General features: G+C 38.6%; 1 long non-coding RNA gene and 1 pseudogene across 1 annotated transcript in view; both read left to right on the top strand.

Moving 5' to 3' along the window:
* LOC139187164 (uncharacterized) overlaps nt 1–20,784 on the top strand; it is a 102,595-nt gene that overhangs the window by 66,980 nt on the left and 14,831 nt on the right. The window lies entirely within an intron of this gene.
* Nucleotides 7,285–19,428, top strand: LOC109569402 (olfactory receptor 51G1-like; annotated as a pseudogene).

Raw genomic sequence — 20,784 nt, 5'->3', positions numbered from 1 at the left:
CTGAAGGCTGTCTTTTCACCTTGCTTATAGTTTCCTTGTTGTGCAAAAGCTTATAAGTTTAATTCAGTCTCGTTTGTTTATTTTTGCTTTTGTTTTCAATATTCTTGGAGGTGGGACATAGAAAATCATGCTCTGATTTACATCAGAGAGTGTTTTGCCTATGTTCTTCTCTAGGAGTTTTATAGTTTCTGGTCTTCATTTAGATTTTTTTTTTTTCAGTCATAAATCTTTATTGAATGTAGCTATTTTCTTGATTATTTTATTTTATTTATTTATTTTTAATTTTATTTTATTTTTAAACTTTACATAATTGTATTAGTTTTGCCAAATATCAAAATGAATCTGCCACAGGTATACATGTGTTCCCCATCCCGAACCCTCCTCCCTCCTCCCTCCCCATACCATCCCTCTGGGCCGTCCCAGTGCACCAGCCCCAAGCATCCAGCATCGTGCATCGAACCTGGACTGGCAACTCGTTTCCTACATGATATTTTACATGTTTCATTGCCATTCTCCCATATCTTCCCACCCTCTCCCTCTCCCACAGAGTCCATAAGACTGTTCTATACATCAGTGTCTCTTTTCCTGTCTCGTACACCGGGTTATTGTTACCATCTTTCTAAATTCCATATATATGCGTTAGTATACTGTATTTGTATTTTTCCTTCTGGCTTACTTCACTCTGTATAATAGGCTCCAGTTTCATCCACCTCATTAGAACTGATTCAAATGTATTCTTTTTAATGGCAGAGTAATACTCCATTGTGTATATGTACCACAGCTTTCTTATCCATTCATCTGCTGATGGACATCTAGGTTGCTTCCATGTCTTGGCTATTATAAACAGTGCTGCGATGAACATTGGGGTACACGTGTCTCTTTCCCTTCTGGTTTCCTCAGTGTGTATGCCCAGCAGTGGGATTGCTGGATCATAAGGCAGTTCTATTTCCAGTTTTTAAAGGAATCTCCACACTGTTCTCCATAGTGGCTGTACTAGTTTGCATTCCCACCAACAGTGTAAGAGGGTTCCCTTTTCTCCACACCCTCTCCAGCATTTATTATTTGTAGACTTTTGGATCGCAGCCATTCTGACTGGTGTGAAATGGTACCTCATAGTGGTTTTGATTTGCATTTCTCTGATAATGAGTGATGTTGAGCATCTTTTCATGTGTTTGTTAGCCATCTGTATGTCTTCTTTGGAGAAATGTCTATTTAGTTCTTTGGCCCATTTTTTGATTGGGTCGTTTATTTTTCTGGAGTTGAGCTGTAGGAGTTGCTTGTATATTTTTGAGATTAGTTGTTTGTCAGTTGCTTCATTTGCTATTATTTTCTCCCATTCTGAAGGCTGTCTTTTCACCTTGCTAATAGTTTCCTTTGATGTGCAGAAGCTTTTAAGGTTAATTAGGTCCCATTTGTTTATTTTTGCTTTTATTTCCAATATTCTTGGAGGTGGGTCATAGAGGATCCTGCTGTGATGTATGTCGGAGAGTGTTTTGCCTATGTTCTCCTCTAGGAGTTTTATAGTTTCTGGTCTTACGTTTAGATCTTTAATCCATTTTGAGTTTATTTTTGTGTATGGTGTTAGAAAGTGGTCCAGTTTCATTCTTTTACAAGTGGTTGACCAGATTTCCCAGCACCACTTGTTCAAGAGATTGTCTTTAATCCATTATATATTCTTGCCTCCTTTGTCAAAGATAAGGTGTCCATATGTGCGTGGATTTATCTCTGGGCTTTCTATTTTATTCCATTGATCAATATTTCTGTCTTTGTGCCAGTACCATACTGTCTTGATAACTGTGGCTTTGTAGTAGAGCCTGAAGTCAGGTAGGTTGATTCCTCCAGATCCATTCTTCTTTCTCAAGATCGCTTTGGCTATTCGAGGTTTTTTGTATTTCCATACAAATTGTGAAATTATTTGTTCTAGCTCTGTGAAGAATACTGTTGGTAGCTTGATAGGGATTGCATTGAATCTATAAATTGCTTTGCATAGTATACTCATTTTCACTATATTGATTCTTCCAATCCATGAACATGGTATATTTCTCCATCTATTAGTGTCCTCTTTGATTTCTTTCACCAGTGTTTTATAGTTTTCTATATATAGGTCTTTAGTTTCTTTAGGTAGATATATTCCTAAGTATTTTATTCTTTTCGTTGCAATGGTGAATGGAATTGTTTCCTTAATTTATCTTTCTATTTTCTCAATGTTAGTGTATAGGAACTCAAGGGAGTTCTGTCTGTTGATTTTATATCCTGAAACTTTACTATATTCATTGATTAGCTCTAGTAATTTTCTTATGGAGTCTTTAGGGTTTTCTATGTAGAGGATCATGTCATCTGCAAACAGTGAGAGTTTTACTTCTTCTTTTCCAATTTGGATTCCTTTTATTTCTTTTTCTGCTCTGATTGCTGTGGCCAAAACTTCCAAAACTATGTTGAATAGTAGTGATGAGAGTGGGCACCCTTGTCTTGTCCCTGACTTTAGTGGAAATGCTTTCAAATTTTCACCATTGAGGATAATGTTTGCTGTGTGTTTGTCATATATAGCTTTTATTATGTTGAGGTATGTTCCTTCTATTCCTGCTTTCTTGAGGGTTTTTTTTTTATCATAAATTGACGTTGAATTTTGTCAAAGGCTTTCTCTGCATCTATTGAGATAATCATCTGGCTTTCATTTTTCAATTTCTTAATGTGTTGTATTACATTGATTGATTTGTGGATAGTGAAGAATCCTTGCATCCCTGGGATAAAGCCCACTTGGTCATGATGTATGACCTTTTTAATGTGTTGTTGGATTCTGATTGCTAGAATTTTGTTAAGGATTTTTGCATCTATGTTCATCAGTGATATTGGCCTGTAGTTTTCCTTTTATGTGGCATCTTCGTCAGGTTTTGGTATTAGGGTGATGGTGGCCTCATAGAATGAGTTTGGAAGTTTACCTTCCTCTGCAATTTTCTGGAAGAGTTGGAGTAGGATAGGTGTTAGCTCTTCTCTAAATTTTTGGTAGAATTCAGCTGTGAAGCCATCTGAACCTGGGCTTTTGTTTGCTGGAAGTTTTCTGATTACAGTTTCAATTTCCATGCTTGTGACTTAATTATTTTAAAGCCTATCTAAAATTTTTTATTTTTGGATCCTCTATGTTTATCCTTGTATTATTATTATTTTTAATATTAATCTTATAACACATATACTTGTTTATTTTTCTGCTTGGTTATGCTATAGCCAAATATTTTGTGTGAAAATAAACTAGAAATAATTTAAGTCTAGGATAATGTCATATAATATTATATAAGTTTGCAGGATATGTATACACTTCTGGTAGATGGTAATTGGCACTGATAATCTCATTTCTCTTTAATAAAATCAGAATTTGAGGTTATTTTCACCTATGTTAGTCCCTCTGAAAACTTATCTATTTGTGACTCACCCATACATCTAGGGAAGATCCCATATGGTCTGGGTATTCTCTAGGACCTGGGTAATCTCTAGCACCTCTCCAGAACTAATATCTATTTTAGTTCTGAAGTCCCTTTATTTTATTGTGTAGTTTTAGTATTCATAGTTCTTTTTTTCCACCAAAGTGTTTTTCAGCTGGAACCCTCCAACCTCCCATTGTGTATCTAAACTCAGCAGCCATTAGAGGTAGAGTCAGAGTTTACTTGCATTTGTCCACTTGTTGCTCCCTTAGGCTTTCTCTGCTCCTGTGGAAATTCCTGATGTCTCATCCTGAACAATATCCCTCCCTTAGGCTCACAGCTCCCTACTCCTTAATGTACCACTAGTGTCTGTGATTCCCTCAGGCTTCCAGAGACCAATAATACCAGGAAAAATGACGAGCTTCTTTTATCACAGATGTATAAGCTGGAAACATTCTATATTCCTTAGAAAACACTATTTCCAAATTGAGCACTTTAACTATAAGCAAGAAAGCAAAGTGGTGAAAGTTAATCAAGTGACAGAGAAACACAAGTGGCCTACAGATAGGAGTAAGTCGATTATGGGGGAGGAGGGCAGATCTGGGAGGGAAAATCACTCCCAATTTCTCAGTGGAAAGAAGGGAAGAAACTGTGGGTCAAAAGTAAAAGATTGGCTTTGGATAGTTGGAGATAGAGAATTTGAATGAAGTGAAAAAAATAGTGAATTTTACAGGGAAAAAATATATCATGTGATGCAATAATATTAGATGAAATGTGTTTTGTTATTTTAAATACTTTGGAAAAGAGTATTTGGATAGAGTGATGAGGAAAGAAACTTGATTATACAAATTGAAAGAAGGAAAGAAGGTCTGCATTTTAGTGAACAGGAGTGGCAATGTGGTCAGAAGTAGTACAATGTGTAAGAGGCAATCTAGGGGATTTGAGAATGAGAGCACAAAGATGGACAGGGAAGGGAGCAAGGGAAAAATCACGTGTATAATCCACCTCTCTTTTTCCATACACAGGGAAGAAGGAGCTTATAAGTACTGAAATGGCTTCCCTTTCATTCAGAGATCAGTAGGTCATTTAATATATTTTAAACACAGAAATGAACTAACTTGTTTATGTCTTTAAAAATTCACTGCTCTAAGGAGATTTGGTTTGAGGGGAGTGACACAAAAGTGGAAAGTATTAGATGAGATAAGTGGCTAATAAAATAGTTTAGAAGAGAAATCATGACAGTGGTAAACAGCAAAAGTGAATAAGTTAAAATATTTTGGGCATCAAAACAAGAGGACATGTTAGTGGATTTGAATAACAAAGGGCAATGCATGTTGATCTCATATAAATATTTAGTGGCTTAAAAAAGATAATAAATACACAAATCATTTTAAGATTCTAAAAGTTCTCTTAGATATTAGGACCTGAATATTTTTCATGAATGAAACTTAAAGAATTGAATAATAGTGTCTGTTTTTCTTAAGCTATGAAAAGATCTGTGTTAATAAGAGAAATCTCTACTCATGAAATTAAAAGACACTTGTCCCTTGGAAGAAAAGTGATGACGAAACTAGACAGCATATCAAAAACAAGAGATATTACTTTGCCAACAAAGGTCTATCTAGTCAAAGTTGTGTTTTTTTCCAGTAGTCATATATGGAAGTGAGAGTTGGACTATAAAGGAAGCTGAGCACCAAAGAATTGATGCTTTTGAACTGTGGTGTTGGAGAAGACTCTTGAGAGTCCCTTGGACAGCAAGGAGATCCAACCAGTCCATCCTAAAGGAGATCATCCTGAGTATCCATTGGAAGGACTAATGCTGAAGCTGAAACTACAATACTTTGGCCTCCTGATGTGAAGAACTGACTCTTTGGAAAAGACCCTGATGCTGGGAAAGATTGAAGGCAGGAGGAGAAGGGGACGACAGAGCATGAGATGGTCAGATGGCATCACCAATTCAGTGGACATGAGTTTGAGTAGGCTCCAGAATTTGGTGATGGAAAGGGAAGCCTGACACACTGCAGTCCATGAGGTCACAAAGAGTCGGACGTGATTGAGTGACTGAACTGAACTGAACTACTCATGAAAGAGCCATTGAATCATGCAGAAAAAAGCCCAGATGATGAAATTTCAGGGGATTTGGTAATATACCTAAGATGCTATATGGCTGTTGTGACAGACAGCCTGGCAGTAAACATATAGACTAGTTAAGTAGTGATGGATTTAAATGTCTGAGGGAACTGATTTGTTGTTGTTGTTTATTTTAATATCATTGTGGCATTAGGAATAGCACATGATGTCAGGCATATGACTGAATCTTCAAACATTGACCAAGCCAGTCACATAACTGCAGCAACCATGTAGATGGGTTAGCCACTGTTCTGGGAAATCACCATCCACATGAGCAGAACCCTAAAACTGATATCCATTAAAGCTATTATTGTACTTATGGAGTATTGGGCAAACCATTCGAGTCTCTAAGCCTCCATTTACATATCTATAATATTTCTTTCTGTTCACATCACTGAGATACTTTATGGTACAAATATGATTACCATAATGTAAAAATTCAAAATTAAGGGGGACTGTGGTAAGCATTTTTATAAATAATTTAATTGTCTATACAATATTGTGGGACAAGGCTTGTTATCTTTTTCAATGAAGTACATTAAAACAATGAGCAGAGGAGCAAAACAAAAACATCAAGAGAATGAATTATGTTATTGCAATTATAGTGGACCACTGAATCGCAGTCTGTGGGTGAGTTAATTTCATTCTAATATCTAGGGATGATGAGACTGTGATGGTTGATATTTTTCTTGTAGTTTTCAGAGATGGCCAAAGACCATGTCCATAGATGGCAACATCAGAAAACTTGTGAATTCCAGTGACAATAAAAGGGATCGATCAACAAACTAACATAACTCTCATATCAATTATTATCAATGGAACAAATAATGGAAATTCACTTAAATAAAACTCTTGCTTCATTGCAGGGTATTACTGTTAGTCTTTGCAACCCAATGGACTGTACCTCTGTCCATGGAATTCTCCAGGCAAGAATACTGGAGTGGTTGCCATTGCATTCTCCAAGGGATTTCCCTGACATCCTGACCCAGAGATTGAACCAGGATCTCCCACACTGCAGGCAGATTCATTACCACCTGAGTGATCATTTCAGGGTGAGTACATAAAGAAACCTTGGTAGAGAATATGAAAGAGAAACCAAATTCCAAATACTCTAGACTGTAAATTGCTGCTGCTGCTGCTGCTAAGTCGCTTCAGTCGTGTCCGACTCTGTGTGACCCCATAGGCGACAGCCCACCAGGCTCCCCCGTCCCTGGGATTCTCCAGGCAAGAACACTGGAGTGGGTTGCCATTTCCTTCTCCAATGCCTGAAAGTGAAAAGTGAAAGTGAAGTCGCTCAGTCCCATCCAACCCTCAGCGACCCTGTGGACCGCACCCTTCCAGGCTCCTCTGTCCATGGGATTTTCCAGGCAAGAGTACTGGAGTGGGGTGCCATTGCCTTCTCCGAGACTGTAAATTAGGTCAACCCTATTTACCCTTGGAAGATTTTGGATCTGATTCCCATTTAAACCAGTTTGAGGGCCAGTCTGTGTGCCTCTTTCAACTATGCACACTTGCTGGACAGTTCATATCTTATAGTGTTACTTGATTATTCCTGTGGGCTTTATCTATTGGTTAAAATAAATCCACTCATTCATTGCTTTAACTTTTTATGTCATACATTATAAAATGTTTCAACCTAGTATCCTTGTCAGAGAAAATGAATGCTTTAGGATTGTGTGTTATTCCTTTTAGGAGTTCACATTTTTGTGGTAGAAAAATGGCTCTGTGGGACAGTCTCATGACAAGCTCTAATTCAAGTATTGAACAGTTGGCTTCATTCTACCTCTCTGGGATTCCTGGCTGCAAGGATGTTCAACACTTTATTTCTATCCCCTTTTGTGTGTTCTATCTGATTGGAATAGTGGGCAACTGTACAGTTCTTCACATCATCCACACTGACAAGAGTCTCCATGAGCCCATGTACTACTTCCTGGCCATGCTGTCCCTCACGGACATGGGCATGTGCATCTCCACCCTGCCCACAGTACTGAGAACCTTCTGGTTTGATGCTAAAGAGATTGAGATGAATACTTGTGAAGCCCAGATGTATTTTATTCACACTTTTTCTCTAATGGAATCAGCTGTGCTCCTAGCCATGGCTTTTGACGGCTATGTTGCCATCTGCGATCCTTTGAGGTATTCCAGCAAACTTACCCCACGACACATTGTCTACATAGGGGTCTTCATTGTAATCAGATGTTCCACTGTCCTCCCTGTTGTTCTTGTTCGTATCCCCGCATTTTCTTTCTGTCACTCCCATGTTATCTCCCACGCCTTCTGCTAACATCAAGATGTCATCCTATTGGCCTGTTCTGACATCTCATTCAATGTTTTGTATGGCTTGTTTGTTGTTGCATTTTATTGGGGTGTAGATTCTCTAGGAATCTTTTTATCTTATGCTCTCATCCTCTGCTCCATGTTGCACATTGCATCCCAGGGAGGGAAACTCAAAGCCCACAGTACATGTGTCTCCCATATTTGTGCTGTGCTCATTCTATATGTGCCAATGATAGGGTTGTCCTTAGTGCATCGTTTTGTAAAACATTCCTCTCCCGTTATTCATATTACCATGGCAGATATTTACCTGTTAGTTCCACCAATTCTCAACCCAATTATTTATAGCATCAAGAAAAAACAGATTTGCCAAGGCTTCCTACTGCCGCTGCTGCTGCTGCTGCTAAGTCCCTTCAGTCATGTCCGACTCTGTGTGACCCCATACACGGCAGCCCACCAGGCTCCCCTGTCCCTGGGATTCTCCAGTCAAGAACACAGGAGTGGGTTGCCTTTTCCTTCACCAATGCATGAAAGTGAAAAGTGAAAGTGAAGTCACTCAGTCGTGTCCGACCGTCAGCGACCCCATGGACTGCAGCCTTCCAGGCTCCTCCATCTATGGGATTTTCCAGGCAAGAGTACTGGAATGGGGTGCCATTGCCTTCTCCAAATGCTTCTTAGGGATATTATTATCCAAAACGATCAGGCTTGCTCACACTTAGAAGACATATGATCCCCTTTCAACCTTTACATTCATATTCTTCATCCTGAAGATAACCTGTCAGAAATTCTTAGACACATTTTGTACATATAGTTCCATGATAGTCAATACTTTTTACATGTCACCTCAAGAAAAATAAGTGTACTTATTTCTATCATTACGTCCTTGCTTTATATCATCTCAAAATCTTTGTGTCAGGAGATTTAGTAAGAGGGAATTTATTTCATTCAGCTATTTTATGGTGATATTTTCCATTTAGATTTTAAGATAAAATCAAGTTTCCATGTTAAAACTAAGACAAGTTAACTATTCAAAGGAAAAAGAGATAATATAGAGTACAGTAGGTGTTGATAGCTAGGTACATTTTGTTTCCATTGAGGCAAATTAGACTTCATTCTCCATATTTTAATTCACATAATAATCAAATGAATATTTTATTTTAGAGATGTGATAAATGAAAATATTGCATTTATCTCCTTTACATCTACTCAAATGATTTTCAGAAAAAAAGCTAGACAGTAAAAAAGCTAGACATACTTTTCATCAGTGGAGAAAACTCACAAGACAAATCCAGACTTTACACAAAAGGGGCTCTCTACTCATGAAATGGGGTAGAAAAAAAGTAAAAATCCTTTGGTTAATGTACACTCCTATTAAGTCTAATACCACCTGATCTGCCTCTTTAAAAATCTGTATGCAGGTCAGGAAACAACAGTTAGAACTGGACATGGAACAAGAGACTGGTTCCAAATAGGAAAAGGAGTACATCAAGGCTGTATATTGTCACCCTGCTTATTTAACTTATATGAAGAGTACATCACGAGAAATGCTGGACTGGAAGAAACACAAGATGGAATCAAGATTGCCGGGAGAAATATCAATAACCTCAGATATGCAGATGACACCACCCTATGGCAGAAAGAGAAGAGGAACTTAAAAGCCTCATGATGAAAGTGAAAGAGGAGAGTGAAAAAGTTGGCTTAAAGCTCAACATTCAGAAAACGAAGATCAGGGCATCTGGTCCCATCACTTCATGGGAAATAGATGGGGAAACAATGGAAACAGTGTCAGACTTTATTTTTGGGGGGGTTCCAAAATCACTGCAGATGGTGACTGCAGCCATGAAATTAAAAGATGCTTACTTCTTGGAAGGAAAGTTATGACCAACCTAGATAGCATATTCAAAAGCAGAGACATTACTTTGCCAACAAAGGTTCGTCTAGTCAAGGCTATGGTTTTTCCTGTGGTCATGTATGGATGTGAGAGTTGGGCTGTGAAGAAGGCTGAGCGCCAAAGAATTGATGCTTTTGAACTGTGGTGTTGGAGAAGACTCTTGAGAGTCCCTTGGACTGCAAGGAGATCCAACCAGTCCATTCTGAAGGAGATCAGCCCTGGGATTTCTTTGGAAGGAATGTTGCTAAAGCTGAAACTCCAGTACTTTGGCCACCTTATGCGAAGAGTTGACTCATTGGAAAAGACTCTGATGCTGGGAGGGATTGGGGGCAGGAAGAGAAGGGGATGACAGAGGATGAAATGGTTGGATGGCCATCAGTGACTCGATGGATGTGAGTCTGAGTGAACTCCGAGAGTTGGTGATAGACAGGGAGGCCTGGCGAGCTGCGATTCATGGGATCGCAAAGAGTCGGACACGACTGAGCGACTGACTGAATTGAACATGGGCAGACTGGTTCCAAATAGGAAAAGGAGTACGTCAAAGCTGTATATTGTCACCCTGCTTATTTAACTTATATGTAGAGTACATCACGATAAACACTGGGCTGGAGGAAGCACAAACTGGAATCAAGATTGCTGAGAGAAATGTCAATAACCTCAGATATGCAGATGACACCACCCTTATGGCAGAAAGTGAAGAAGAACTAAAGAGCCTCTTGATGAAAGTGAAAGATGAGAGTGAAAATGGTGGCCTAAAGCTCAACATTCAGAAAACTAAGATCATGGCATTTGGTTCCATCACTTCATGGGAAATAGATGGGGAAACAGTGGAAACAGTGTCAGACTTTATTTTAGGGGGGCTCCAAAACCACTGCATATGGTGATTGCAGCCATGAAATTAAAAAATGCTTACTCCTTGGAAGGAACGTTATGACCAACCTAGACAACATATTAAAAAGCAGAGACATTACTTTGTCATCAAAGTTCAGTCTAGTCAAGCCTATGGTTTTTCCAGTAGTCGTGTATGGATGTGAGAGTTGGAATATAAAGAAACCTGAGCGCAGAAGAATTGATGCTTTTGAACTGTGGTGTTGGAGAAGACTCTTGAGAGTCCCTTGGCCTGCAAGGAGATCCAACCAGTCCATTCTAAAGAAATCAGTCCTGGGTGTTCATTGGAAGGACTGATGTTGAAGCTGAAACTCCAATACTTTGGCCACCTGATGTGAAGAGCTGACTCATTGGAAAAGACCCTGATGCTGGGAAAGATTGAGGGCAGGAGGAGAAAGGGACAACAGAGGATGAAATGATTGGATGGCATCACCAACTCGATAGACATGGGTTTGGGTGGACTCCGGGTGTTGGTGATGGACAAGGAGGCCTGGCGTGCTGTGGTTCATGGGGACACAAAGAGCCGGGAACGACTGAGTGACTGAACTGAACTGAACTAACATTTGCAGAAACTTGAACAAAAATAAAGCAAGAGAGATTCCCTCCAGATCACCATGAATTGTAACTGCCCACCACCCTTTGCTGTCTCTCACAATTGCCTGGAAAATAAGAAGAAAGACATTTTCAACAGCTAAGCTTAAAGTACACATTTTAATGAAAGAATCAAAATGGATCCAGGCAATTGGAGAATTTTAAAGAGAATGCTAACTAATAATTTTTGTACAAACACTATTTTAAAGCACCCCAACACCCCTGCTTTGTTAAATTATGGGAAGCAAAAAAAAAAAAATTAAATATTTTATGCAAGGGTATGGCTGGAATATTCATTGGAAGAACTGATGCTGAAGCTGAAGCTCCAATACTTTTGGCCACCTGATGCAAAAAACTGACTCATTAGAATAGACCCTGATGCTGGGAAAAATTGAAGATAGGAGGAGAAGAGGGTGACAAAAGATGACATGGTTGGATAGCATCACCAACTCAATGGACATGAGTTTGAGCAAATTCCAAGAGATAGTGAAGGCCAGGGAAGCCTGCAGTCCATGGGGTCAAAAAGAGTCAAACACAACTGTGAGACTGAACAACAATGGCTAGATAATTGAAAAGCAGAAAAATACAGAAAGTAACTTTAAAAATCAAACTATACAGAACCATAGTTTTCAAAAATTATTTTAAAAAGTAACATAAACTCAAGAAGAAGAATTACAATAGACAACAAACTCTGCAGTTCCAAATGAATTGAAAACAGAAAAAATTCTGCCAAAATATACCTTAAAATTAAATCAGATAAAAGGACAGATTTTTTTTTACCAAAATGAGTCACTGAACACTGGAGAATACCAAAAAGAATTTTTAAAAAGTGCTGTTAAGATTTGCACGTGATGGTAGCATTATTTCTTCATCCTAACTATGTGCAGGCTGAGCTCCAGGGCAAACCTGTCATATTTTCTTTGCCTATTAAGGAATTTGTTTAACATCCCTTTCTAAAAGAGTCTTCTTTTCTCCTTCATATCTAGGCTTACTTGCACTCTGTCCTCTCCTTACTCTTCATTAGTCACAGTTTTTTCTCTTTGTTATATGTAGAAAAACTAAATATGCAAAGATTTACCTGAAGCTTTCTCTCTTACACTTGGGAAGCTGATGTTCTTGAGTTGAATCCCCCAATTTTGGAAGAAAAAGCAACTTTTTGGTCTGATTAACCAAGAAATGAACATTAAGCTTCTTATTAAAAAATGATAATTGCACATATTAAATCTTGACTATATAATAAGCTTGTGGATAGTCATGATGATAAACCAGAGACAGAGATAGAAATTGACAGAAGGCATACACATATATATAAGGTACAAATTTCTCCTTTGTATTAATTAAGGTTCTATTAGGGGAAGAAACAGAGAAGGCAATCGCAGCCCACTCCAGTACTCTTGCCTGGAAAATGCCATGGATAGAGCAGTCTGGTAGGCTGCAGTCCATGGGGTCGCTAGGAGTCAGACGGGACTGAGTGACTTCACTTTCACTTTTTACTTTCATGCATTGGAGAAGGCAATGGCAACCCACTCCAGTGTTCTTGCCTGGAGAATCCTAGGGACGGGGGAGCCTGGTGGGCTGCCGTCTATGGGGTCACACAGAGTTGGACATGACTGAAGCGCCTTAGCAGCAGCAGCAGGGGAAGAAAAGTCATTCTCAAACTGCATAAAGACTTTGATAAAAGCATCAGGGGGTTACTGAAAATATGTGTGCAGGATTTATGAAAACCAAAAAGAAATATTTATTTGTATGTCTTATATAGATGATGTATGTATTATAGTATTACAGAAGGTAATTTGCTGCAAACACTAGTCCTAAAGTGTCAAGAAAAAAAAAAAAGGTATTTACCAAAATATGGAAGGGGCAGGAAGGATATAGAGAAGGACACTCAGCATGAGTTTTCCCTTTCTGTAGACAGACGCAGCCACCATGAGGAAGCCATAGTGAGGGTTGGTGGGGAATCAAGGGAGTAAACCCTCCAGCTGTATGTTTTTCTGTATTCCTGTTTTGTGCCATTTCTGTTGTTGATCAAATCAAACCAGAAGTCAGAGGGCAAAGTGGCCTGTTGATCAACTCACTGTGGTCAGGAGACAGAACATAGCAGATCTGGAAGAGAGCTTAAGGTTGCCCTTCTTCCTGTAATCAGAGCAACCAGTCTTCCTTTCATAGTTGTATCTACTCTCAGGCTTTGTGGTCTAGGTAGTGCTCTCTGCTAAGTCACTTCAGTCGTGTCTGACTCTGTGCAACCCCATAGACGGCAGCCCACCAGGCTGCCCCATCCCTGGGATATTCCAGGCAAAAACACTGGAGTAGGTTGCCGTTTCCTTCTCCAATGCATGAAAGTGAAAAGTGAAAGTGAAGTCGCTCAGTCGTGTCTGACTCTTAGAGATCCCATGGACTGCAGCCCACCTGGCTCCTCCATTCATGGGATTTTCCAGGCAAGAGTACTGGAGTGGGGTGCCGTTGCCATGCTCTCTATATAATCGTTAATGTGAACATTTGTCCATTACCTTCTCATCATCAGAATGAATCATTTATAATTGAGCTTACACCTAGGTTGCCAAAGAATTCAACAATGAGAGGTTGAAATTGTTTATTTCCCTCTATTTTATACATGAGAAATATATAGACCTCATGATAAAGTAATATGGTTGCACCAACTAATAATCCTCTGAATTTGGGATATTTGATCATATCAAGCTTAGATGACGTCAAAGTGATTTAAGTTCATATTTAAAAAGTAAGTATAGGAAAAGTATAAGGCATCTGGTGTCAATGAAATCAGGTAAATTCAAATTGTTTTCTGGTAATTTAAAAAAGAGCTGTGTTAATTTGGAGTTGCAAAGGGTTTCTAGTGATGACAGAAATAGCCAGTATTTTCATGGACTATTAGTAGATGGTGAATTTCTTAATAAGTAATTTTTCATATGAAAGCTGTTGCTTCTATTTACATAATTACTTCTATTTTCAATTCCTGAGAGAGTCAGTTCTCAATGGGTATCTTAAATACTGGAAGATTACTAAGCCATGAAATATGTGCAATCTACAATATCTTAGTTGAGTGAATCAGTGATAGTGTTAAGACTTATAATTAAACCAATATTACCAGTCTCAAGACCAGAATTGCAAAGATTAAAAGTAGAACACATTTTTAAAAGAGTTCCTGTACTAAGCATTTAAATGTCAGTATTGTTGGTGGACACAGTTTTATTCACCCTGAGTAGTCCACATACCAACCCTGCTGCATGGTATAATTACCAATAGACATTTAGAATATTGTTGACAGACATAGGGAACCTTATTCATTGAGTGAAAGCTTCTCTTCATAGTCTGATCCAATGTATATAATCTATTCAGCAGGAAGAGCTCAATGACACGGTGAAGAAAGTACCATTCCAGAGAATCAAGATTTGAGTGATCGCATTGACTTTATTGTTTATGATCTTTCAAATACACTTTATTTTTTTATCGTAATTTTAAGAGTACAGCAAAATTGAGTGGAAGTTAATAGACATTTCTCACATATTTTGTATTGTAATAGTTTTGAGGGAGGTGACTCACATAAGTGTTTCATTTTTATCTAGTATTTGGTAACAGAACTGAACTAGAGTCATTCCCAGCCTTTAAGTTGTAGATTCTATGTCCCACAACAGTTTAAGTCCTTAATAAGTTCTTCTCATTGGCTACTCCATAGCTAACATTCTTTATCACATGCATGCATGCCTGTCAGTGACTCATTTTATCCGACTCTTTGTGACTCTGTATGCTGTAGCCCTCGAGGCTCCTCTGTCCATGGAATTTTCTAGGCAAGAATACAAGTGGGTTGTCATTTCCTACTCCAGGGGATCTCCCCAACCCAGAAATCAAACCTGCATCTCCTGTATTGTCCAGTGGATTCTTTACCACTGAGCCACCTGGGAAGCCCAACATCTTTATTAGCCAGCTATATTCTGGATACAAGCTACTATTTCATCACATGTTGCACTACCACATTTGTTCCAGATATTGAGGCGATCAATATTTGAGACTCTCTATAACCTTCATGGTTCTTTGCCTGTAGCTCAAATGGTAAAGAATCTGCCTACGATGTAGGATACCAGGGTTCTATTCCTGGGTTGGGAAGTTCCTCTGGAGAAGAGAATGGCAATCTACTTCAGTATTCTTGCCTATAGAATTCCATGGCCAGAGAAGCCTGGCAGGCTACAGTCCCAGGGATCACAAAGAGTCAGACACGACTGAGCAAGTGAACTGCACTGATAATGCAGCTTGGGAATGCAAAGGCAAGAAGGCTATGTGTGTGTTAGTTGCTCAGTCATGTCCAACTCTTTGCATCCCCATGGACTGTGCACATCAGGCTTCCCTGATCATCAGCAACTCCTGGAACTGGCTCAAATTCATGTCCATCGAGTTGGCAATGGCATCAAGCCATCTCATTCTCTACCATCCCTTTCTCCTCCTGCCTTCAATCTTTCCTATCATAGGGTCTTTTCCAATGACTCAGTTTTTCACATCAGGTGGCCAAAGTATTGGAGCTTCAGCTTCAGCATCAATCCTTCCGATGAATATTCAGGACTGATTTAAGGAATAGAAAACAGAGGATTTGGAAAAGGGCCAAAAACTACAAGGGTGGCACAAACAGGGTTACAGGTGCAGTCTTGAATTTCTCATGGGGACTCACACCCCTAAGGACTGGAGAAACACTTATGAACTCATCCTTCTTTCCTTGAGAATTAGAGCAGTCACTCATGACAAGAGCAACTATTCTATCATTAGGTGAGGATTGGGAGAAGTAAAACTGGGAGGTAATAGGAAAATACAGAGGGGGCTTGAGAGATCAGAGAGAGCCAGGCAGACACCCAAAGTGTGAGAAGAAGGACCAGGGGAATGGTTTGAGAAGGAAGAGGTTCTCAGGTGATTAGAGTACGTACTTTCTCCAGATCTTTATTGTCCATACCCATAGACAGAGGATTCAAGCCAGACATAGGTTTTTCAGATAGAACTTGCCTGAGTCTGAGTGAACTCCAGGAGTTTGTGATGGACAGGGAGGCCTGGTGTGCTGCGATTCATGGGGTTGCAAAGAGTCAGACACGACTGAACTGAACTGAACTGAAGTGAATATACCCTAGACTTTCATGGCAAGTAGTCCCCTGTCTGTCAGTGCGCATGACTGTTTACACAGCATAAAGGAATATTACCAGACATAATAGAAGAGGAATCCAGAATAAGAGTGGGATTACAGCAGATAACATTTCAGGTCCCTTCTAATACCATGTATCAGTGATTTTTAACATGATATTAACTATTAATTAAAAACTTTAAATTAAAAAAAAGTTTGTAATTTAGAATTTCCCTGGTGGCTCAGACAGTAAAGTGTCTGCCTACAATGTGGGAGACCCAGTTTCTATCCCTGGGTCGGGAAGATCCTCTGGAGAAGGAAATGGCAACCCACTCCAGTACTCTTGCCTGGAAAATCCCATGGACAGAGGAGCGTGGTAGGCTACAGTCCATGGGGTCGCAAAGAGTTGGACATGACTAAGTGACTTCACTCACTCTATTAATTATGTTCTAAACCTCAAAATTTACAGATTTTTAAATTTATTACCTAACTCCACCTCCTTCTCTGGGGATGTAGAAGATATCAAAAGCTATGTGAATGAATTTGAAATTGCAGTATCAGGACAAAGAGGTATTGGATTGTCAAATCAAACAGGAGCTAAAACATGGGGGCTGTGAAATAATAGATGAACCAGATACTAGTGAATATGGAGAGTAATGAATATTTATGTTGTGATAACAGAATGCTAATGTGACTGCTCATATTCCAGTTGACTGAAGATTCCAGTTCACTCAGGCTCCAGGTCACTGAAGTCCCCAAAATCTCATTCTTACTCTTGGTGAGATTTCTCATTCTATTTTGGACTCTTCTTACCACCCCCAAATATTGGCACTGATTAAAATGAAATGTATATATGTAGTTTCATCATGATGATCAGAGGAATTTCTGGGTAGAAAAAAATACTAAGGAGCAATTCATATTTCTTGCTATACTGAAATTTTAGTGGAGGAGAAGGAGATTAAACTGATATAGTTCATTTTCTACTTCTCAGAGCATCTAGGTCACTTGTAAGATGGCCACTCATGGTGTTTCCTCTAGAGGAGAGTAATTAATAGTCTCCCCTTGTCTTCCTCCTCTCATTATACTTCAGTCGTTGTTGCTGTTATTGTTATCATCATCATTGTTGATGTCATCATCATTGTTCTCATTTTCATCACTATCATCATCACAGAAAAGACTCTGTACCAAGTATTTCACACACAATATCTCCTTCACCTTAGCATATCCCATCAAACTATTAGTATCTTCAGTTTACAGAGGAGGCAACTTTGGTACAGAGGAAAAAGAGTCATTTTGTCTAAATTAAAATGAGTAAGCTTTGAAACCAGAATATAACTTAAGTTAATGTGATTGCAGAACCAGAGAAACAGACTCTACATAAGGGAGATGTTAGATCTCTGTCTCTTTAAAACCTCAGAAAAAAGTCAGTGATATGATGAAAGATGACCTCTAGATCAGGTATCTTCCAGTTTTCAATGAAACTTCATGTTTACTACTTTATGTCAAAGGGAGAGAACATTTATAAAAGAACAAAAAATGGTCTGAATTGACTAAGCAGTGAGATAAAAACCAGATTTTAAAATTTTGATTATAGAATAGAAATTGGAAAAGAATCAACAAAGAGAAGGGATAATATTGGAAAATCTGAGCATTGAAAGTAATAACCAGTGCAATTTTAGACAGGAAGGTGAGGAGATAGACAGGAATTTGAGAAGTTAATAGCAGGACCATAAGAAATATCAGTTCATACAGTAAGTGGGTAGAACTTAAGTGTAATATGAACAGTCAGGAAGATTGAATTTGTTTCTAGAATTTACTTATCGGATGTCTTGATTATGGATCTTGCATTTCTTAGAAAATTATTAAACAATTTGGGGAATATCTTCTGTAATCAAGGGTATTTACATGGAACTAGAGGAGACTGAGGGGATTTCATTTCCCAGAACATCAAAGAAGACTTTCCAAGACAGAAGATGCTGATTTATTAGTTTACAGTGGAAGGTAATTTGTCCCATAGACTTTAAATTCTTAAACCAATATTTTGGTGAGCATGGAGGCTGGGCAGTTGATGAGCGAGTGGGTTTTGAGAAGTGGCTCACCTTTCTTAATACAGAGATTTCTTTCTTGACCACAGAAGGAATCCTGGAATCTAGTGGGGGAAGATATATTTTCTCATTTGAGCATAAAAGTTTTAGTGTGAAGGTCAGATGCCAGTAGGCACTTTTTTGTGCATTTTATTTTTGTTGTTGTTGTTGTTTTCTCTTATTTTTGATTTGATGGATAAGTTTCCAATCTCTCAACAATCCCTATAACTATTGTTTTGTAATTTTTTACAGGAAAAAAAAAAACTAGTCTCTAAATGATTAATCAGTTCTGTAACATAAGAGGAAGAATGTTCAGAATCTTTTAAATCAGATTCAGAATCAATTATAGTTTGCTTAACATTCCATATATTATATATTTTATAATTAAAAGTTTTAAAATCCACATATTCTTCTAAATCATCTTAACCTGTATTTACCTCAGGGGGATGCTCATCCCAGAACATATTGATGTTAGAGTTGACTCTATGTAGATATAATCCCTAGGTGGCACTAGTGATAAAGAACCCATCGGCCAGTGCAGGAGACTTAAGAGAGGTGGGTTCTGTATCTGGGTAAAGAAGATCCCCTGGACAGGAAATGACAACTGTCTCCAGTATTCTTGCCTGGAAAATCCCATGGACAGAGGAGCTTGCCTGATCCCAGTCCATAGGGCCCCAAAAATTTGGACCTGACTAAAGCCAGTTAGCATGCATACGTGGATACCATCCCTGGGGTATCAATCATGTAGTCAAACTTATGTTTAGTAAGAATAAGCACCATCCTGACCAATCTTGCCTGAATACTGTACTGATGCCTTGCATATTCAAGTATTGCTGAAAAATCTATCAAGCTCAGACGAAGACATTTATACAAGTCATTGTCTCTCTCTCTCTCTTTAGTCTTTAAGTCATGTTCGACTCTTGTGACCCCATGGACTGTAGCCTGCCAGGCTCCTCTGTCCACAGGATTCTCCAGGCAAGAATACTGGAGTATTGTAGAAAGTAATTTTTTTTTTTTTTTTTTTTTACACAGCTAAAATAACACCAGTGGACTTCCCTCGTGGCTCAGATGGTAAAGAATCTGTCTGCTATGTGAGGGACTTGGGTTTGATCCCTGGGTTGGAAAGATCCCTTTTGGCATGGTAACCCACTCTATTATTCTTGCCTGGAGAATCCCTGTGGATAGAGGAGCCTGGAGGGCTACAGTTCATGCAGTCCCAGAGTCAGATACGACTGAGCGACTAAGCACAGCATAGCACATAAGACCAGTAACTCTGGGCAAGATTGTTCCAAGCACACATGGAACCTTGTCCAGGATAGATCACATCCTGGGCCATAAAGCTAGCCTTGGTAAATTCAAAAAAATAGAAATCATTCCAAGCATCTTTTCTGACCACAATGCAGTAAGATTAGATCTCAATTACAGGAGAAAAATGATTAAAACTTCCAACATATGGAGGCTGAACAACACGCTGCTGAATAACCAACAAATCACAGAAGAAATAAAAAAAAAAATCAAAATTTGCATAGAAAGGAATGAAAATGAAAACACAACAACCCAAAACCTGTGGGACACGGTAAAAGCAGTCCTAAGGGGAAACTTCATAGCAATACAGGCACACCTCAAGAAACAAGAAAAAAGTCAAATAAATAACCTAACTCTACAACTAAAGCAACTAGAAAAGGAAGAAATGAAGAACCCCAGAGTTAGTAGAAGGAAAGAAATCTTAAAAATTAGAGCAGAAATAAATGCAAAAGAAACAAAAGAGACCATAGCAAAAATCAACAAAACCAAAAGCTGGTTCTTTGAAAGGATAAATAAAATAGACAAACCATTAGCCAGACTCATCAAGAAACAAAGGGAGAAAAATCAAATCAATAAAATTAGAAATGAAAATGGAGAGATCACAGCAGACAACACAGAAATACAAAGGATGATAAGAGACTACTATCAACAATTATATGCCAATAAAATGGACAACATGGAAGAAATGGACAAATTCTTAGAAAAGTACAACTTTCCAAAACTCGACCAGGAAGAAATAGAAAATCTTAACAGACCCATCACAAGCACCGAAATTGAAACTGTAATCAAAAATCTTCCAGCAAACAAAAGCCCAGGTCCAGATGGCTTCATAGCTGAATTCTACCAAAAATTTAGAGAAGAGCTAACACCTATCCTGCTCAAACTCTTCCGGAAAATTGCAGAGGAAGGTAAACTTCCAAACTCATTCTATGAGGCCACCATCACCCTAATACCAAAACCTGACAAAGATCCCACAAAAAAAGAAAACTACAGGCCAATATCACTGATGAACATAGATGCAAAAATCCTTCACAAAATTCTAGCAATCAGAATCCAACAACACATTAAAAAGATCATACACCATGACCAAGT

The sequence above is a fragment of the Bos indicus genome, chromosome 15 (genome assembly GCF_029378745.1).
Source record: "Bos indicus isolate NIAB-ARS_2022 breed Sahiwal x Tharparkar chromosome 15, NIAB-ARS_B.indTharparkar_mat_pri_1.0, whole genome shotgun sequence".
Taxonomy (NCBI): domain Eukaryota; kingdom Metazoa; phylum Chordata; class Mammalia; order Artiodactyla; family Bovidae; genus Bos; species Bos indicus.
Note: the sequence above shows the minus strand (reverse complement) of the source record. Positions and strands in the feature narration are given on the sequence as shown.